The 20,860-nt window shown below is 36.1% G+C and overlaps 1 protein-coding gene and 2 non-coding genes across 4 annotated transcripts in view; all 3 read right to left on the bottom strand.

The window, feature by feature from the left end:
• LOC145670483 (uncharacterized) overlaps positions 1–20,860 on the bottom strand; it is a 99,328-nt gene that overhangs the window by 74,257 nt on the left and 4,211 nt on the right. The gene's annotated exons all lie outside the window — the stretch shown is intronic.
• On the bottom strand, positions 7,261–7,342 carry TRNAS-GCU (transfer RNA serine (anticodon GCU)). The gene has a single exon. It is a non-coding gene; the product is annotated as a tRNA-Ser (tRNA).
• On the bottom strand, positions 7,422–7,504 carry TRNAS-GCU (transfer RNA serine (anticodon GCU)). Its single transcript has one exon. It is a non-coding gene; the product is annotated as a tRNA-Ser (tRNA).

Consider the following 20,860-nt stretch of genomic DNA (forward strand, 5'->3'; position numbering starts at 1 on the left):
CTTGTGCGGTACACCAGGAAAAACATACGAAAAGTAATCAGGAAAAAGAAAGAAAGAAAGAAACAGAAAGAGAGAGAGAGAGAGAGAGAGGAATTAAACATTCGTTCCTGATGCAATTGAGAGAAAGTAACAAATGAATAGCATTACACTGGATTAAGAAAGAAAGAAAGAAAATAATATTTTTTCAGAAGAATACATTAAGACTTCATAGAGAAAAAGGCAGTATCTATAAAATGGCAGAAGGTTGTAATAGCAAAATCTCTTTCTTTCTTTCTTTTCTTTTTCAACGAAATTAAAAAGTTCGTTACTGAATTCTGTGTATATACAGAGTGTTTCAAAACAACACCGGCGCCGTTGGGAGGTGATTTCTGACACCAAGATAAGGCAAAAATTATAGACCAACCTAGGTGCACAAATGCTTCCTTTAGGAGTTATGGGCTCCCGAAAACATGAAAAAATGAGTTTTAAAGGTCTTTAGCTCCAAAACTATGGAACCTACCATACTCGGGTCAAAACTTCACTTAGGAACTAGTATATGCCCTATCCAAATATCCATGTTTCATAGTCCTGCGGTATTTCCACAACAATTTTTATAGAGGTAGCTAGTGAGTACTTGAAATTATATTCCCGCAGTCAAACCCCCTCTGGTAGAAAAATGTTGCGTGAGTATTTTAAGATTCTGAAACATAGATTTTTGGATAGCGCACATATTAGTTCCTAAGTCAAATCTTGACCTGACTACGATATGTTTCATAGTATTTGAGCTATGGACTTTTAAAGTTAATTTTTTCGGCAGCCTGTAACTCCGAAAGGAAGCATTTGTGCACCCAGGTTAGTCTATATTTTTTGTCTTATCTTGGTGAAAGGAATCGCCTCCCAAATGTTGTCGGTGTTGTTTTGAAACACCCTATATCTATCTATCTATCTATCTATCTATCTATCTATCTATATATATATATATATATATATATATATATATATTTGTTTGTTTGTTTGTTTGTTATTTACTAATATTTCAATTTTGAGCCCTCTATTCAATAAAGCATGAGAAAATAAAAGAAGTTATGGAATTTTTCGAGTCACTCTTACCGTTCCCGAGATATTGGCCAAAAATGTTCCGATTTCGGGGGATCTAAGAGACCATATCTCGGAACCCGTACGTCATACAAAGATCATATTGGTGTTGATCAATACCTAAGAGGAGGATGAACATTTTGGTGCCAAATAGTAATCGGTGGCCAGTGGCCAACTGGCGACCGTTTCCCAGGTATTGGCCAAAAAAAAAAAGTTCGGATTTCGGAAGATTTAAGGAACCATATCTCGGGAATCTTAAGTCATAGACTGAGATGATATTTTGCTAATTTTTTTTTTTTAATTTTGAGTCCTCAATTTTGAACATATGTCTTCGTAAAACAATATATTGTAGAACGTTTTCACACGTTTCCTCCTTCGTATAAACTAAACACTTTCTTATTACTCCCTATTACATGCTTCCAGGAGTCTTGGGGCGTGTTGATGTGCGCCCTAGCGAACTCTAAGCGAGCATGTATATATGCATCTGTTAATTTGGCCTGCAAAGCAGAACAAATAATATGAGTTCAGTTACATGTCTCTGCACTGAATTCCAGTCCTAAAGTTGTTTTCAGATTTGTTTGCAGCAGCAATGGGTTTGCTGCGTCAGCTACAATAATCGAAACATTTTCGTTTTTCCTTGTCACTTACAGTTTATTAAATTTCGTTTTAGTTTGTAATTCCTATTTCCCTTCTGCTTCGAATCGTTCAATTCAATATTTTACTGTTTTAATATCCAGACTATTATGACTCAAGCAACTTGCTTCTTAGGCATTTCAGCTTCCTATATCCAATTATTCTCTATCTCTCGGCAAGTGAACTTTGTGGAGGACAAACATCGTGGGCGTGGCTTTTCTCGGGGTTCTCCTGTTTCCTCCCATTTTCTACATTCCACTATTACACTCATTTCTCATCATCACCGTTTCCTTTAGCCTAACCGGCATAACCGTAGGGCATGAAACTTAAAAGATATTTTATTCTTTCTCTAGTTATAAGAGACAAATAGCCTACCACCATCTTTGTTTTTTTCTTTTTACAAATGAGTGCTACTTCGTGGCTAAGCGGTTAGCGTACGCGCCTTTGGCATGGGAGACCCGGGTTCAATTCCCGGCGAGAGCTCATGCGGTTCGGATTCCACATTAATCAGTAGGTCCACGTCTCATATAGCCTCGCTGCTAAAAGGGACGTTAAACTAAAATCAATCAATCTTTTTACAAAAGCAATTTGCCGTAGACAACAAGCAGTTCTTTTTATGTTTATTCTTGCAATGCTCTTAAAGCATTCTCAACTGGTTTTCTTTTCTTTTCTTTTTTCTAAAGAAGCATTGTTCCAATCAGAAAACAAACATTGGTACGAAATGATAAGATAATAATTATTGAAATCGTATTACAAAGCACAATGTTGACTTTAATATATATATATATATATATATATATATATATATATATATATATATATATATATATATATATATATATATATATATATATATATATATATATATATATATATATATTTTAGGTGTGCAGGAGAGGGGAGGCAAAGGAAGGAAAGTTCGTAGAGTACAGATTTTGTGTTTGTGCATTTTATCGTGTAATAACATGGGTAAAAAATGATATTTTTATTCAATACTGGTACGCAGTTACATATCAGGGCGCATTTTTCGTGATATAGGAAAATTCATAACATGTTTATTCTTGTGATGATTTCAGATTTTCTCAAGGGGGAGGGGGCTTTCAATACACTGTTGGTGAAAAGTAGTTTTACGGAAATACAGGGTGTTTGAAAAAGAAATCTCTAGTTTTAAGTATAAATTTAATTGGGAAATGAATGAAAACTTACATCAATGAGTACATATCATGAAAGAAAATTCCTTGAAGTTTTGTGTAATGTTGCTATACTTCGACGTGGGATCCATTTATGGCCCTGCACACGTCGAGACGATATTCCACTTCTCGCCACGTATTCACCAACATTTCAGGTGTAACTGTCCCAACCCTAGCGACGATTCTTTCCCGTAAATGACGATTAACTGTTCTACTGACATGAAATTTAGCCTCATCAGAAAAGAAAATATCTTTTAAAAAATTGACATCATCATGAATTCTGTGTAGAAAGTGAATAGCAAATTGCTACCTTTCGATTTTATCAGTAGGTTTAATTTCGTGTAACAGTTGCAATTTGTAGGCGCGCATCTTGTCTTTTACGCACAACATCATACACAGTACCTTTAGGCACTTCTAATTGTAGACTACGTCTGGCCAATGACTTTTCGGGCTCCGAACACAAGAAACACGGATCTGTTCAACAATATCTTGAGAAGTTCTCGGTCTACCTGGTGATTTTGCTTTTAAGACATTACCGGTTTCCTTGAAAGACTTTAGCCAATGACAGATAGTTTTTGCTGTAGGTAGTTCACACCATACTGACGTCTAAAATTACGTTGCACTGTTATAACTGACTCAATTTTTACAAGCCAAATAACACACTGCGCTTCCTGTTGTGGAGTACACATTGTTGCTGAGTTGCTCTGCACTGCACGCCTGCCTGGACTGAACTGAGGAAACAGAGGAAAAAAATAGCACTGGTGCCGTCTCAAGGTCAAGCAGACCTGCCAACTGCAGGGAAGCCAAACTTGGAGAGTTGATGAATCAAACACCACAAACTAGAATAGTGTATGTCACTTTGTACAGATTCTAGGACACATTAAAACTAGGGAGTTCTTTTTCAAACACACTGTACAGTAAAACAATATTGAGCACGTAGGGAGGGGACGGCAGCTCACTGGTAGAGTGCTTACCTCTGATGTGTGGGGTCGCTGGTTTAATCCCCAGCCAAGTAAGTTTGTGGTGCACAACAACGTGACCGTGGGTTTTCTCTAGGTACTTCCGTGTCCTCCCACTTTCTCATTCCACCAGTTATTCCACCATCATTCATTTGCTTTAATCATCATCTCCCTTAGCCTAACAGATATAATCATGGGACATTAAAGTTAAATATTTCATTTTTCAATATTGAGCAGGACAGAATATCCCGGTGGAAATTTCGTGGCTTCGGGAGGGATTCCTCCTGGATCACCTCCGAAAATCATCATTCCAAGGAACTATAGGCATGGTCTTGTAGCAATTTAGCTCTCTTAGGGATGAGATATTTTGACTTGACTTGACTTGATTTTAACGTCCCGTTCAGCAGCGAGGCTATATAAGACGTGGACCTACCGATTAACGTGGAATCCGAACCACATGAGCTCCCACCGGGAATCGAACCCGGACCTCCCACGCCAATGGATGAGATATTTTGATTGAGAACTGCTTATACAGTGGGTTAGTCTTACATGATGGTGTATTTCCTGTGGATCCGTCAACTGCATCGGTCACAATTCCCACCCGACTTTAATATGACCCTATCTTTCATAACCTTGGCAGCGTATAAAGAGCTGAAAGTTAAAATCTCCAGGTAATAAATATATGGATGGCAAAATAAAGACGCCGCCCTTACAAATTGTGAACTTCACATGAGGTGTGGTATTTTAAATTATTTTCACATCTTTCAATAAGATTCTTGCTCTCCCTTTTGAGACAAAAAGCCTAACTCCTTCTACGGCTTCAAGAATAATCCGGAGGACCATCGCCACACAAACCGAAGAACGTGATCAGATTAGGGCCGGCTCTACCATATGTCACTGGGAGATCCAGGGGGGGCGATCGGTGCAATTGCCTCCCCCAGAAGATGAAACTTTCTTATTATATATATATATATATATATATATATATATATATATATATATATATATATATATATATATATATATATATAACCCATCCCAGAGTTTGAAGCTCTTAAAAGTAGCTCTAAGTAGCAATATGACAACCCACCGGCGCCCGATCCCCAGAAGTTGGTCCTATATCCGCTCCTGCCATATGTGCAACACGTGCATTTACACAGCGCGGCAAGATTCGAGAGGCAGCAAAATCTGTCATAACTATATTATTTATAATAAATATTTCTTGTTAGAAACAGATTTCATGATGATGGTAGTTAAATTTACGAAGCTGACCTTCTATTTGAGTACTACATTCATAAATCATGTTTAGGTTGCATTAGTTTGCATGCACACATGGACAGTGCTAAAGTAAATGATCAAAGAAATCCCAGTATAAATTGCTTGATTGTTGTCAAATACAAGAACTCAATTCTCAGATACTAGGGAAAATCTGTTCCATTTAATTAGTTATCACAGTTTTGACATGGAAACTAGTCTTGTCTTTGTCACATACAAGTTCCTTATCATTGAAGGTGGAAACAAGTTTTTTTTTTTTTTTTTTTAATTTTTAGCAGATGTAGAAAGCAAATAAAGAAATATAGATAAAAGAGCAAGTTGCATTGGAATTGCAAACTGATATATTGAGATTGAAGCTTAATATTGAATTCTATAAAAGATTACCATCTTTCCTCTGCAAGTGTATTTGTTTTATCTTTCACTATCATAATAGATTATTATTATTTTTTAAAAAAAGCAGACACAACGAGACTGTATTTGTAACATTTAAGCCTTTCTGAGTGCGAGTGCACTTTCCTTCCCCTTCGTTCTTCATGATGAGATAACATACTTAAAATGGTGGCTTTTAAGATTTGTTCTTTCTGGAGAAAAGTGTGGCAAATGAGGCCATTGCATGTTGCAGAAAATTGCCTAGGGCTGGCCCTGGGTCAGATATCCTGAACCAAACTAAGTCACTTGGAATTAGTACACCCTACTCCCTGGAAATGTTATTTTATATTGCCTTTAAATTTTCTTCTATTAAACTAAATGTCAAATTTTAGTAATCATTTTTCGAAAACTAAACAGAAGCGCAGTAAATTTGGGAAATGTCTGTAGCTACTCGTTAGGATTAGGAATTAGACTTTTGGGCTTTCGGCATCTATGGCCATGTTATACCGTCATTAGGATTAGTATTAGGAATTAGATTTCTGGGCTTTCGGCATCTATGGCCATGTTATACCGTCATTAGGATTAGTATTAGGAGTTAGATTTCTGGGCTTTCGGCATCTATGGCCATGTTAGCCCGTCACTAGGATTAGGATTAGGAATTAGATTTCTGGGCTTTCGGCATCTTTGGCCATGTTAGCCCGTCACTAGGATTAGGATTAGGAATTAGATTTCTGGGCTTTCGGCATCTTTGGCCATGTTAGCCCATCACTATGATTAGGATTAGGAATTAGATTTCTGGGCTTTCGGCATCTATGGCCATGTTAGCCCGTCACTAGGATTAGGATTAGGAATTAGATTTCTGGGCTTTCGGCATCTATGGCCATGTTAGCCCGTCACTAGGATTAGAATTAGGAATTAGACTTCTGGGCTTTCGGCATCTGTGGCCATGTTAGACCGTCATTAGGATTAGTATTAGGAGTTAGATTTCTGGGCTTTCGGCATCTATGGCCATGTTAGCCCGTCACTAAGATTAGGATTAGGAATTAGATTTCTGGGCTTTCGGCATCTATGGCCATGTTAGCCCGTCACTAAGATTAAGATTAGAAATTAGATTTCTGGGCTTTCGGCATCTATGGCCATGTTAGCCCGTCACGTATGAAGAATGACATATCTTGGCGATCACATTAACCAAGGAAAGGGAAAGAAGAAAGGATTGGAGAGGGAAGAAAGCGGTCTGAGACCTATATGTTAGGTATCATACAGGCATTTGAATGGTGTGAATGAGGAAAATCCAGAAAAACCCCACTCAAGATGTTTGGCCTGAAAAAACTGGCGTGGAGTGTTTCTACCGGGAATCGAACCCAGGGCCGTTCGCACTAAAGGTAGGTACACGTATGTACTACACAGTTATGTTCAAGGGAATTATGGAAAAACAATTATACGAATTTAAATTATTTATAAAATAATAATAATAAGATTGAATAAAAATGTAATAGAAACAGACTGAGAAAGCACTGTACCTTGTTCCCAAAAATAAAATGTGAAGGAATCCGCTACTTCTTCCTCCCGATCTAACGTCACTTATTAAATTTCGTACTCATCATGGGAGAACATTAGAAGAACAAAAAATTTGTAATTAACAGAAAAAAAAAACAATCATAATTAATTTTCTAGTTTTCAAAATATTTAATTTTTAAAATTACCAATATGATTGATATGTAATTTTGAGTATATTTAGACTGTAAGAAAAACGTAATATCCGACGAGGATGGGATTTGAACCCACGCGGGCAGAGCCCATTGGATTAGCAGTCCAACGCCTTAACCACTCGGCCACCTCGTCCATTGAGCGAACATCTTTTGCTTTTCATTATAATGAAAGTAGGAATAATATAACGGAGAGAAGAAAAGTATAATAACATTCGACGAGGATGGGATTCGAACCCACGCGGGCTGAGCCCATTGGATTAGCAGTCCAACGCCTTAACCACTCGACCACTCGTCCGTTAAACAAATATCTTTTGCTTTTCGTTACAGTGAAAGTAGGAATAATATAACGGAAAAGAGAAAAATATAAAAATGGTTTGGAACCCATGTGGGTAGAGCCCATTGGATTAGCAGTCCAACGCTGCTAATAACCACTCGGCCACCTCGTCCTCCACTCCACTGCAAAACCAGCAGGAAGTGAAGGCAGGCGAGTTACACTGAAGGGAGCGGTACTTACAGTGTATGCAACTTGAAAATATTTTGGAAAGTATATATAATGTCAGAGAATTTGTGTATAATTTCTTCTTCTTAAGATTGATTTAAATGTGCATTAATAGTGTTATTTCTACCTTAATATATATATAGTATGGGGGGTTCTCAGGGCTCTCCGGTTTCCTCCCACTTTCTTCTATTCATTTCTCGTAATTACCATCTCGTTTAGCCTATACGGTATAACTGCGGGACTAAAACGTGAAGATTTTTTCACCTTATTATAGTCTTCCCTTCTGGTCTAGTGGCTAGCGCCTTTGAACATGGTCACAGGTTCGATTCCCAGTGGGAGAGCACAAAAAGTTTCACTTTCATTAATTAAGCGTCTTCTTTAGCTTAAAAGGCATAACCATGGGACGTTAAACTATTTTTTTCTCCTTATTACTTTATTTAGAGATGTTGCGTCTGCATAAGCAAGTTCCTTTTACTTTCCAACGAACTTAGAAAGTTCGTTACTGAATTCTCTATGTCTGTGTGTCTGTTAATTTCGATTTTTTCAATTTTGAGCCCTCCATTCGGTAGAGCACCAAAAACTATCACAAAGAAGTGATGGAGTTTTTTGCAACACTCTTACCGTTTTCAAGATATTGGCCATCTAGTGTAATTCTAAAGCACTACAATGTTATAAGGTCCACTACCGTGATTCTAATAGCATAATGTTAATAGGATCATGTTAGTAAGCCTTATAAGACTAATAACATTACAATCTTCTACAGCCCACTAGCATGATCCTATTGGCCCACCAATGTCATGCTAATAACATTACAATTCAGTGATGTGAGGTGGAAAATTTTCTGCGGAAATTTGTCCCCTATATTTTCCCAGAAAATTTTCCGTTCTAAAAATATCAGTGATCAAGTATCAATTCCTCATTAACCACAAAATTGATTGACTTCATGCATAGAAGCATTGCAAAGTGCAAGATCGTTTAAAGAATCTGAAAATTTCCATGGATCAGAAAATTTCCGGTACTATGTAGAACAACTGAAACAATTTTTCATGAATTGAAAAATTTTCTGTCGTGTATGGAAAAAATGAAAAAACTTTTTATAACTAGGAAAATTTTCATTTTGAAGCAAGAAGTAAAACAACTTTTTATGAATCGGAAAGTTTTATTCTTTGTAGAAACAAGTGAAAGGAATTTTCATGAATCGGAAAATTTTCATTATGATGTAGTAGTACGATATGCACTGGTTCTTTTATCGTAATCTAATTTTTTATTAAAATAATACACACTTCATTCGGCCGCTTTTACTTTCCTTTATTTTTTATCTATCTTGTTATTTAGTCGTTCCTGACGAAGTTACGTTTGCCATCATTCTATTTATTTATATCATATATTGTTACCTGGTTGTCCTGCCTACCACGTATTGACAATCTTATTAATTTTTTTTGACATCTGAATATCTTTATATATTGACAATCATATTATTTTTAACTAACTTCTTCTTCTTCAAAATAACCTGGGTTGGTACACATAAAAACTACTTATTGCCCAAAAATATAAAAATATACAACGTACCGTTGTATATAATGACGCCCGAACGGACTTTTCTTTTTATTCATTAACTTTCATAAAAAGAAAAAGAATTCTGAACTGTTTACATATACATGTTAATTATTCGAGTTTTCGAATGCACCTCGTATATTTAAAAGTTACAATTCATTTAACTATACATATATTTCATATTTAATTCTATAATAGTATTATTATCATATTTATTTATTTTAATTTTATCATCATCTTCATATATTTATACATTTCATCGACGATAAGGCGCATTCGAAATTGCATTTACAAGTTCTTTGATTTTTAAGCCCTTTTTCAGGTCCATTAAAAGCTTTTACAATTTGTTTGATTCCTCTTCGGGGCCATTACATGCTTTGTTACAATCTAATAATTATTTACTTGGGCATCATGAAGAAGGTTTTGAAAAAGATGTATGTGATATTCATATAGTTGTTCTTTGAACATAAGATGATCGGATATAAGATATAGTTAAACAATATATAAATTGAGATTGAAATATCGATAATAATCAGGACATAGCATAATAATTAATGTCTTTTTAGCATAATAGAACTCGAATAAGATACGAATAACAAACGAAATCATAATGAAAGCAAAATCAATTGAAAACGATCTTCTCTGACATCGAAAATCAAATTCCTCATAGAAAACAAACTTATTAACTTCAATATATACCCTAGCATTACAAAGATGCTTTTAAACATAGTTCAGTAACATGGAACACGAATAATGAGATTGATAATACAAATATCAAAGAAAACACATAACATTAAGGCATTTGGTCAAATTAAGAATCAATTTGATATGTCTTTTCGGACGCCTCTACTTTAGGTTGTTACATGACCAACAAGTTCATTCAAATCACATTGAAAGTCGCAAATCAGAATACGGTTTTCCGCTTTCTTTATTTCTACAGTTTTTAGTTTCTTACGTGTATTACCATGATACCTGCCATCTAGGCAGCGTTTCAAACAAATCGCCTTATTTCGGCTGTGTTTAGATGTATTATCGGCCAAATCAGGTTCAATTCTTCTTCGTTTCACAGGTGGTGAAATATTGTGTCTTCTAATAGATCTGTATTTATCCTTTACATGATATCCAGAATAGTCTGTCCTGCAAGGTTTTCCGTTTCTTCCGTAATTAGATTCATTCGGCCGCTTTTACTTTCCTTTATTTCTATCTATCTTCTTATTTAGTCGTCCTTGACGAAACTACCTTTTGTCATCATTCTATTTATTTGTATCATATATAGTTACCTGGTTGTGTGATCCTAATAACATTACAAACTTATAAAGCCCACTAGAGTGACTCTAATAATATACAGTCCCTATGAGGCTCATTAGTGTGGTTCTAACAGAAGATAATGTGAGTTATTTTAATCATAAATTTCGAAGAAATGAAGCGAACCTACCAGTTTAACTCTATTCTGATCATTTCTGACAACACCCATGACATGAACATAATATTTAGTCATTCAGAAAAACCTTTGTTCAACTCACTATCATTTTTGCGCTTATCAGCGATTTCTCTATCCGATATATATATTTTTTTTTTCTATAAGGGAAACATTGATAACTTTAAAATATTATTTATATAATGTTTGGAATTCATTATCTTTGATCTGATTTTCAGCTGTATAATGATTTGAAAAGAAATAAACAATTGATTGTGTGTTACCTTCAACCGAGAACTTTTTTTTTTTCTGGTTTTCAAACGCATTGAATATTCAACTTGTGTCATGGATAGGCCAAATGGGAAAGTGTGTGTTGCTTTATACGATTGTGACGCAAAGATTCGGAACGGTTTAAGTTTTCGCAAAGGAGAACGCTTAGAAATTGTAGATGAAGGTTATGGATATTGGTGGCTGGCAAGAAGCAAGAGAACAAAGCACGTGGGATTTATTTCACCAAAATACGTCGCAGATTTGAAATCAATTAAAAAGTAAGTACTAGTGTCCTATCAGCTATTTCATTTATTGTTATTTATTATGAATTTACGTGCTAATCAAGCGTCTTTGTTACTACTACAGTATTTTATTTTGTATTGACTTGGTGTCAACACAAAAACCAATTTATTATCTCTAGTCCCCTTTGTATCATTTACACTGTATAATAATATCTTTTTTTCACAAAATTCGGGGACACTTTCAGTCATACGACTAGTGATGGGCAAACCGATTCACTTCTGAGATCGCCGCTCAATAGTTCGCTCACTAAAATGAATCGATTCATTTGAACGACTCAGTGACTCACTTAAATTTTTACAACGGGGAGAGGGGTAGTTGAAAACTGAAATTGTATTGTCCACGAAATGCATTATATAAAATAAATTTAAAAGGTATAACTCCAATTTTAGATTACAAGCATAGTGCTATTAACAAATTTAACTTTAAATAATTAGAGGAAGTTACACTTAAACTAGTGCAAATTACAATTAACAGATGTAACACACAAAGTGCAATTCAGATACAAAATGCACATACAAATTAGACTAAATAAAATTGCTATTAATAAGTGTGAAAATACATCACAAATGCAAAAAAAAAAAAAAAAATAAATAAATAAATAAAAGCTATATGCAAATTAGAGCCTAAATGAATCAAAATACGGAATGCAAAATATTACAACTTTAGACTCAATGCTATAGCAATACAATTTTAGAATTACTGCAAAAGTGTTACAACTTTAAATTCAATGCCAAAAATAATATAATTTTATTACAACATCGTGAGAAACTAAATATTTCCTAAAAATGTTGGCGACCACATCCCCCTTAGACCACACATTTTAATCAAAGTAACGAGTTCCCCATGGCTAAGCAGTTAGCGTACGCGCCTTTGGCATGGAAGATCCGGCGTTCGATTCCCGGTGAGAGCTCATGTGGTTCGGGTTCCATGTTTTCAGTAGGTCCACGTCTCATATAGCCTCGCCGCTGAAATAAAATGAAATGTTTTCGTTTAATGGCAAACGATTAAGTCTTGTAGGCTAAGGAAGATGATGATTAAAGCAACTAAATGATGATGGAAGAATTAGTGGAATGAGAAAGTGGGAGGAAATGGAGTACTTGAGAAAACCCACGGACATGATGTCCACCACGAACTTACTTCGCCGGGGAGCGAACAAGGGACCCCACGCACCAGAGGTAAGCTACTTACCACTGAGCTACAGTGCCTCGCTACTGAAAAGGACGCAAAACTCAAAACCAAAGCAAATCTGGCCCGTAGCCAACCCAAAAATGTAGGGGTGCTCGGTGGATGTTAGGGAGGGCGATCCAACCATATTTTAGTTCATCACCATAGGTCACTGCAAGCCTACCGTGAAAATTTTAGGGGAGACAGTAAACATTTAGAAATGGCCCGGCCCCCGTGGATACGGACCTGAATCAAATCAAAGTAATATGATAAATACTGAATTCGAAGTAGGCGTTAATAACTATATCAAAAAATTAATTTTAAACGGTTCAACTGTTTTCTCTTGGAGTGATTACAAAATTCTTGTCATTTTTATATAATAGACGTATTGTGTCAATAACATAACATTGCGGTTTAAGAACTGTTTTAAGTACAGAAAACCTTAACAGGAGCATCGGTCCCACCCATCTCAACCGTGTGTGCTTCCATAAAATTCAGTTATGTTGTAGGTACAACTTAGGGGAAATACGTTTTGAATTTTGTACATCACAGTCTTAAGAATTTCCATATAGGTCTATATTATAAAAGTATCTTAAAATACCCTTAAACATACCTTCGTTATTTAAGCTGAAATTATCTTTTGCAACGTAAATAATGAACTAAGACAGTCAGGATCAATTCTCTCCTATTATAAAATATATTTAAAATTTACTGTAACTATTACGAATTTAACCTATTTGAATTACATATGCTCATTTTAACATACCATTTCCTTTAAGAGTTGTATAACACATAGTTTTGTTTAAAACTAACAGTTGCACAATATTGATGTACGAACAAATGCAGTGACTAATCTCTACTGCTGGTGCGATCTCGTTTTCATTAATTTCTCAACTGAATAGTCAATTGTCTATGTGCGATTGCAAGAGCGGATCAAGGGAACAGGAAAAAACCGGCTCTTTCGGGCTTTTACGTACTTGACCTACTCCCCCATTTTGCATATTAGATTTTAATTGATAGTTAAAAGTTTAAGCTTTTATATGTAAAATATCAATGTGAGTCCATCTGCCACATCAAAGTGCTAAACGTTTACATTGTTGGTACTCTTTTTAATTTATTCATGACAGAGGTGCAAATACACTAAGGTAACGCACATTTGCCGAACTCCACTGAAGAGGCGCTCGCCATAGTGAGAATCAGCGAAACTACCCCTCCAAAACAGCAAGTGACTGAATCAACCAACAAGATTAAAAAGCAAGAGGGCGGTTCGCGAATGAGCGACATACAAGAGTCACGTTCTCCAAACATTGTCACTCCTAAAGAATCGTCCCTTCCAGAGAACAGTGGTTCAAAAAGAACCATGACTCCTGAAGAACCACGACTCCCGAAGAATCATGATTCCCGAAGAACCATGGCGACTTCCAAAGAACAACGACTCTCGAAGAGTAACGACGACTCTCGAAGAATCGTTGCTCATTTCTAGTGAACAACGACTCACTCACTCATCCAAAAGAGTGAGTCAGAAGAGTCGGCTCACTCGCGAGCGATACATCACTACATACGACACTGGTGAATCCACGGAGAACCTCCTCTGTCTAGATGTGATATGTTTTACAAGTATGATCAGAGTGAATAATATTTAATTTGTTTTGGATTTAATGTTCCTTTCCAGAAGCGCGCGTACGTAACCAGCCGTTTATGTGATCATATTAATTCATTGACATGATACAGTGAGACGAAACCATAGACTAACATCTAACTATTGTGTTCAGTGTTCGATCTGGTGAGACATGTGGGGGGAAATATACTTTGTAAAGAAACAATTACACGGAATGTATTTATCTGTGTACGTACTGCGAAAAGATGATGCATGTGTTGCAGTTTTTTTTCCCTCAAATTCATGCCATTTCCTACTAATAAAAAGATACCTTAATTCGTATGGTGATTTACTTAAAAAAAAAAAAAAAAAAAACGCAATAAGAACTTGTAATATTATCATTAAATACTAATAATATAGACATATCTGATTATTGAGGTTTGTGAAAATGTCTGCAATAGTTGTTTTTGTTTACAATGTACGGTACATTCTATCGAGTCTTGAGAACGAAAATGTCATATGTCCAATTTTTCTCAATATTGACTTTGTCAGCTATTTCGGTAGCTTGATAACCTAAAAATGAAATGAAATCTTTGAGCTTTACGTCCCACGGTTATGCCGGCTAGGCTAAAGGAGACGGTGATGATGAGTAATGAGTGAAATGAAGAAAGTGGGAGGAAATGGGAGAACCCTGAGGAAATCCACGCACACGGTGCTTGTCCACCACAAAGTTCACTTGGACCCGCAGGGTTTGAACCCGAGACCCCATGCACCAGAGGTGAACGCTCTAACACTGAGCCACCGCGGCCCCTAGCTTGATAACCTAGCATGCATCAAAAAGCCAATAGCATGTTTCATTTAACCCCAATGCTCAACTATTTCAGTCACGATCCTGATTTTTGTCAATATTTTGAAACTTCGAAACAGTCTCTTGAAAGATTTAGACAACTGGACATATGACATTTTGTGCTCTCAAGACTCGCTATGACCATTACTTTCTGTTGGAAGTTTGTTCTACTGCATTGAGGAGGAATTATTTTCAATTGCAAGAGGTATCCTCTGTGCAAAGTACTAAGAACAGAATAATTTCTGCCGGTTATGAAGAAATTTCTAAAACATTGAAGACACTTTGTGTCCATAAAAGGTGTGGGGGGAGAGGATCTGTCCCATAAATAGGGCTATACATATATTTTGGTCGAGAACAAAAGAGAAGTCCGTTATTGGGAGGTGTACGTTCAAGGAAGCTTTTATTGTACTCGCTTTCGTCTGAAATTAATAAAATCATGCACTGATTTTAAATTATTGTTATTATAGCTGGCAATTTTAAATTATATATATATATATATATATATATATATATATATATATATATATATATATATATATAGGGTTGATTACTTCGTGTGTCAATTTCATTTATTTACTGTGCAAAAGTGCTAGGAGGTAAAGCCGTGCAATTTGGGGTAACTTTAGATGAACGACATAAGTTTTGTTTCGTCATAGAAGCATGTCATTTGTACTAAAGATTGAAGAGATATAGGGTCAAAGGTCAAATCTCGATTTTTTTCCTTATGGGATTGCAATGGTAAATTCTGAAAGAGCCTGGAAAAACTTAAATCGAAGTGATAAAAAATAAGCTGTATGGTATGATTTTATATCGCAAGCCGACCAAATGTGCGTCAATCAAGTGGGCACGGTCATAGGTCACTGCCAGATCAAGGTCACAGGTCACCTTGAGAACCCATTTGACATGATGAGGTACGGACATTGCGTTGTTTTCAGAGTATTCAAATGAGTTCTCAAAATGACCTGTGACCTTGATCTGACCGTGACCTCTGACCTTGATACTTGGTTGACGCATATTTGATCGGCTTGTGAAATAGAATCATACCATACAGCTTTTTCTTTGTTATAACTTCGATTTACGTTTTTCCAGGCTCTTTCAGAATTTACCATTGCAGTCCCATAAGGAAAAAAAAAAATCGAAATTTGTCCTTTGACCCTATATCTCTTCAATCTTTAGTACAAGTGACATGCTTCTATGAAGGAACAAAACTTATGTCCTTCGTCTAAAGTTACACCAAATTGCACGGCTTTACCTCCTAGCACTTTTGCACAGTGAACACATGAAATTGACACGGGAATTAATCAACCCTCTGTATATATATATTAGCTTGTTCTCATTGGTAGACCCAGGGAGGATGAAGGACCATTTGCCTCATCCCAGTGACAAAGGCACCAGTGTTGAATAAGTTGACTGCTCCCCGCAGAAGTCCATCCTGGATTCGCCTCTGCTTGTCTTGCAAAGAAAGCATTAAATAAACGCCAGTAAATGTGTTTCAGTTGCACCTTTTGGCACTTAAAAAAAAATGTGAAAGCATCTTTTCTCAACGTCAACATCTTTTTATACGTTTAAGACTTTTTTTTTTTTTACTTTTCTGCCGGAGTTTATTCCTATCTTGTATATAATTCAGGAACATTTCCATCTATCCATAATGTTAAACGGAATGTTAAATCTTTGTTTTAGCTGTTCTCTGGACTTATGATTTTAAAAGTGTATTCCGGGATTTGTTTTTAAGCAACCTTTTTAATACATGAAAATTTTGAATCCTATAGCCTAATTAGTTTTGGTACTCTTTTTTTTTTTATGAACATTATATTTAAAATCTGCACCTTTTTTTTTCTTCAAAATTTTGTACAAGGAAACCCCTCAACTTTGATACACCTTTATCTTTAACTTGAACATTTTTTTTTCAAACCAGAAGAAACACGATTGATTTCTACTTATTGAAACACCTGTAACCTGGACACTCTTCTATCTTCCATCTTGGAGACACAAATCTGAAACAAAGTTGTAACACCTAAAACTACAAATATACAGAAGAATGAATCAAGCGTTGACGCAAATGATGATTTCATAATTTGCGAGACAAGGTTGTTGGAATTCCGAGAAGAAATGTTGGATTATGGAGCAAAACAGATTACCTATTTTCATGAGAAAACAATGATAACATTCCGAGAACAGGTGGAGGATGGACTGGCAGAGTGACCAGCTAGGTTTGATGTGAGTAGCGATGCGCACGAAACGAGTCGAGACAGAATTTTCCTGCCAAAATTCGAGTCGAGACATAGTTCTTCCAATAGACAAGAATACATTTTTCGAGTCGAGACCACTTTTACAGCACATTTTCGAGACAAGACAGCCTCAAATCTTGTCTCGTGCGCATCCCTAGATGTGAGAAAATTGGTTTAAAATATGTGAATGAAGAACAAGTTACAGAAGAGAAAGCAAATCCTCCTGATTTCTTCACGAAAAATTAAAATTCTGAGAAACAGCCATATACTGTGGAGCAAAATTTATCCTCTGAACGTTGTTTTCGTGTTTGTGTCGCTTTGCTACTGTATGTGTTACTGATCAAGCATAAGTATTCAACAAACCGCTAAGGTATCTCACTACATTGTACAGTATGTACCCTGTATTGTATTTGCACAGTTCAGTTCAAGATGACATGTTCGTGACCAAACGCCCCGTTTTAGCTAGGGCAGCCCCTTTTTTCAAATGTTGTCCTGTTTATTATTATTATTATTATTATTATTATTATTATTATTATTATTATTATTATTATTATTATTATTATTATTATTATTATTATTATTATTATTATTATTATTAAGCGGGATCCTTAAATGTCCTGTTTTTAAGGTTAGTGTAAAGGGACAAGTTTTGCTGATAGATGTCACTACAATCTTCATATCTCTCCCATGTTTTTTTTTTTTTTTTTTTTTTTTTTTAACCTTTCACGAAAATTTACAATTTCTCTTACAAATTTCAACCTAGAGACTTCACATTTTTAGAGAAGCAACTTCATAACCTATCAAAGGGAACAATCCGTGCCGATTTTTTTTTTATTTAGAATTTTCTTTATTGTTGAAACAGATCCATTGTTAAAGATTTAGATAACCATTTCAACAATCAAGCCATTTCAACAATGAAGAAAATTCTAAATAAAAAATCGGCACGGATTATTGCCTTCGATAGATGGTGTTCCTTTTCTTAAAAAAATTGAAATCTCTAGGTTGAAATTTGTAACAGAAATCGTGAATTTTCGTGAAAGGTAAAAAATACATAGGAGAGATACGAAGACTGTAGTGCCATCTATCAGCAAAACTTGTCCTTTTAAACCAACCTTAAAGCAAAAATGAATAAAGTGTCCCATAAATGTTATTTAAAATATAGACAAAGGGTCAGAGCAAATTCTATACTCTTTCGTTAAAATGATTTTGTGTAATTTTTAGTACTGTACACTAATTGGGGGGGGGGGGAGTTCAGTGCGTGCCTGAAACTTTTGTGTGTTTTTGAGTGTGTGGAACTTTTGAACATCTTTGAATGCGTTACTTGTGTATTTTGTAACTTGAAAACATCGCTAGCGCCCAAAATGCAATCTGGAAATCAGAGGTTTACTTCCTCCTTCCGATTCATATGCGTTCCGCTTTTGTAAGTAAAATCCGGGTCATCTTATTTCTACATGAAGGTACTGTAAAAGTATTCAACAACAGTAAGGGGCCGTCCACATTTACATAGTGCTATTTTTTACCAATTTTTGATTCCTGCTCCCTCTTGTCACATTTCGTAATGCAAAGCCGAACCTTCCCGCCTTTTGATACGTAACACTTTTTGATTTTTCTTTTCGAGTTGAGTTGTGTTGATTTTGAGTTTAACGTCCCCTTCAACAGCGAGGGTATATGAGACGTGGTCCTACTGATTAACATGGAATCCGAACCACATGAGCTCCCACCGAGAATCGAACCCGGGTATCCCACGCCAAAGGCACATACACTAACCGCTTAGCCACGGAGGAGCTTAATTTTTTAATATTTTTCCCCAACTCATATAGCCTCGCTGCTCAACGGGACATAACACTCAAACTCAAATTCTTTTTTCAAAAGTTTTCCTTATTTACGGGGGGGGGGGGGTTATTACAATAAAAAAAACATTTTAATGGTAGTACTTTTTATTAGGCAATGCTTGTATTCTGAATATATTTGTAGTGTTTTTCGCCAACAATCGACTGGAAGCCTTCGAAATGTGGGCGTAGAGAAGAATGGAAAGAATTAGTTGGGTCGAGCGGAAAACGAATGAGAGAGTGTTAGAAATGGTGGGTGAGAAAAGAACACTTTTAGATATTATTAGGAAGAGGAAGAGAAACTGTTTGGGACATTGCCTAAGAAGAGACTGTATCATGAGGGACGTCCTAGAGGGTATGGTGGCGGGAAAGAGAGGGAGGGGGCGAAGGAGACTACAATTAATGGATGATATTAAAACAGAAAGATCATACGCGAAGACGAAAAGGTTAGCGGAGGACCGTGGAGCATGGAAGCTTCTCAGCTGCGGCAAGTGACCTGCCAATAAAGGCAGAATACCTATGATGATGATGATGATTCGCCAACAAATCAAAGTATTAGCAAATAGTAGCATCGTAATAATATATAATTAACCAGTTTTAATTCTTCGAAACTGCAAACTGTCGATTTCTCTAGGAGATCGCATCTATCCTTTTAGGTCTTCGAATCCCTTCTACATGATTCAATTTATATAGAATATATGTACGCAATTTCTTGAAACAATAGAAGTATTTATTTATTTATAAAAAAAAAAGAAAACTGAATAAAATTATTTGTTTAATAGATTGCATATAAATTTGAGAATAAAAATAAACATAACAGCAAAAAACATGCGTTACGTAACGAAGACGTAAACCCCCTTCTCGCCGTTGTCACTTCGTAACGCAAGGCCGAATCCCCACCCCCCGTTGGCGCGTTACGTACACTAAAAAAAAGCCAAGTCCAGATTTAAGGAGAAAACGAGGATAATATGCTTTCTGTTGGGAACATCATGACAAGACGGTGGTGTCAATCGTAATACTGGGTGAAACACCCTCATTTCCTATGGCAATGTACGTCAGTAAGTGAGAGCGGTGATTACTGTTTCCACAGGAGTAATTGGTGCTCTCACTTATTTCTACTGACGTACGTCACCGCATGATATAAGGGTGTTTCACCCAGTATTACGATTGACACCACCGTCTTGTCATGATGTTCCCAACAGAAAGCATATTATCCTCGTTTTCTCCTTAAATCTGGAGTTGGCTTTTTTCAGTGTAATATGTGGACGACCGACGACCCCTAAAATGATATATAAATATTGCTCTGCACACAAATGCGTACCCAGAAATTTGTGTTAGGGGGGTGTCCACCACTAGTAGTCACTATGCCTAGATAAAACAATAAGTAATTTTAAAGTACTACCATGCTATTTTCTCAGCAAAAATAATAAAACTAAATTGCTTTTATAAGAAAAGAAAGAGTACAGATGTAGTGTAATCAAATTTTTAAGGTACCATTTTTTCCCTAGCTAATCGTAGTTTTCTTTAAAAAGTGTACAAATATTTGTCGAGATACGAAGTCTGGGGAGATCCGGACCCAGTGGACCCCCTTCCCCCGTGAATACGCTCCTGTCTGCACATAAAGTAGTAAATTGATGCATGTAGTTCAGTGGCGGATCCAGGATATGATCAAGGGAGGGGCTAAACCATAATTTGCCGTTTTATCCAGTGTAAAGTTGAATTGAAGCCCATTTTATCCAGTGTAAATCTGAGCGTCAAGGGGGAGGGGGGCTATAGCCCCTTAGCCCCCCGCCTTGGATCCGCCTTTGAATGTAGTATTATTTATTACGTAACATGGCTATGATACAAACTTCTACCTCTTTCTTGGGTACCCCTCTAACTTAGACAGTTTTCGAAGATTTCACAGGTGTCCGTCCAACTTAGTGTGTTTCACTGTACCTTTT

Source organism: Thermobia domestica, chromosome 14 (genome assembly GCF_964235325.1).
Source record: "Thermobia domestica chromosome 14, izTheDome1.hap1.1, whole genome shotgun sequence".
NCBI lineage: Eukaryota > Metazoa > Arthropoda > Insecta > Zygentoma > Lepismatidae > Thermobia > Thermobia domestica.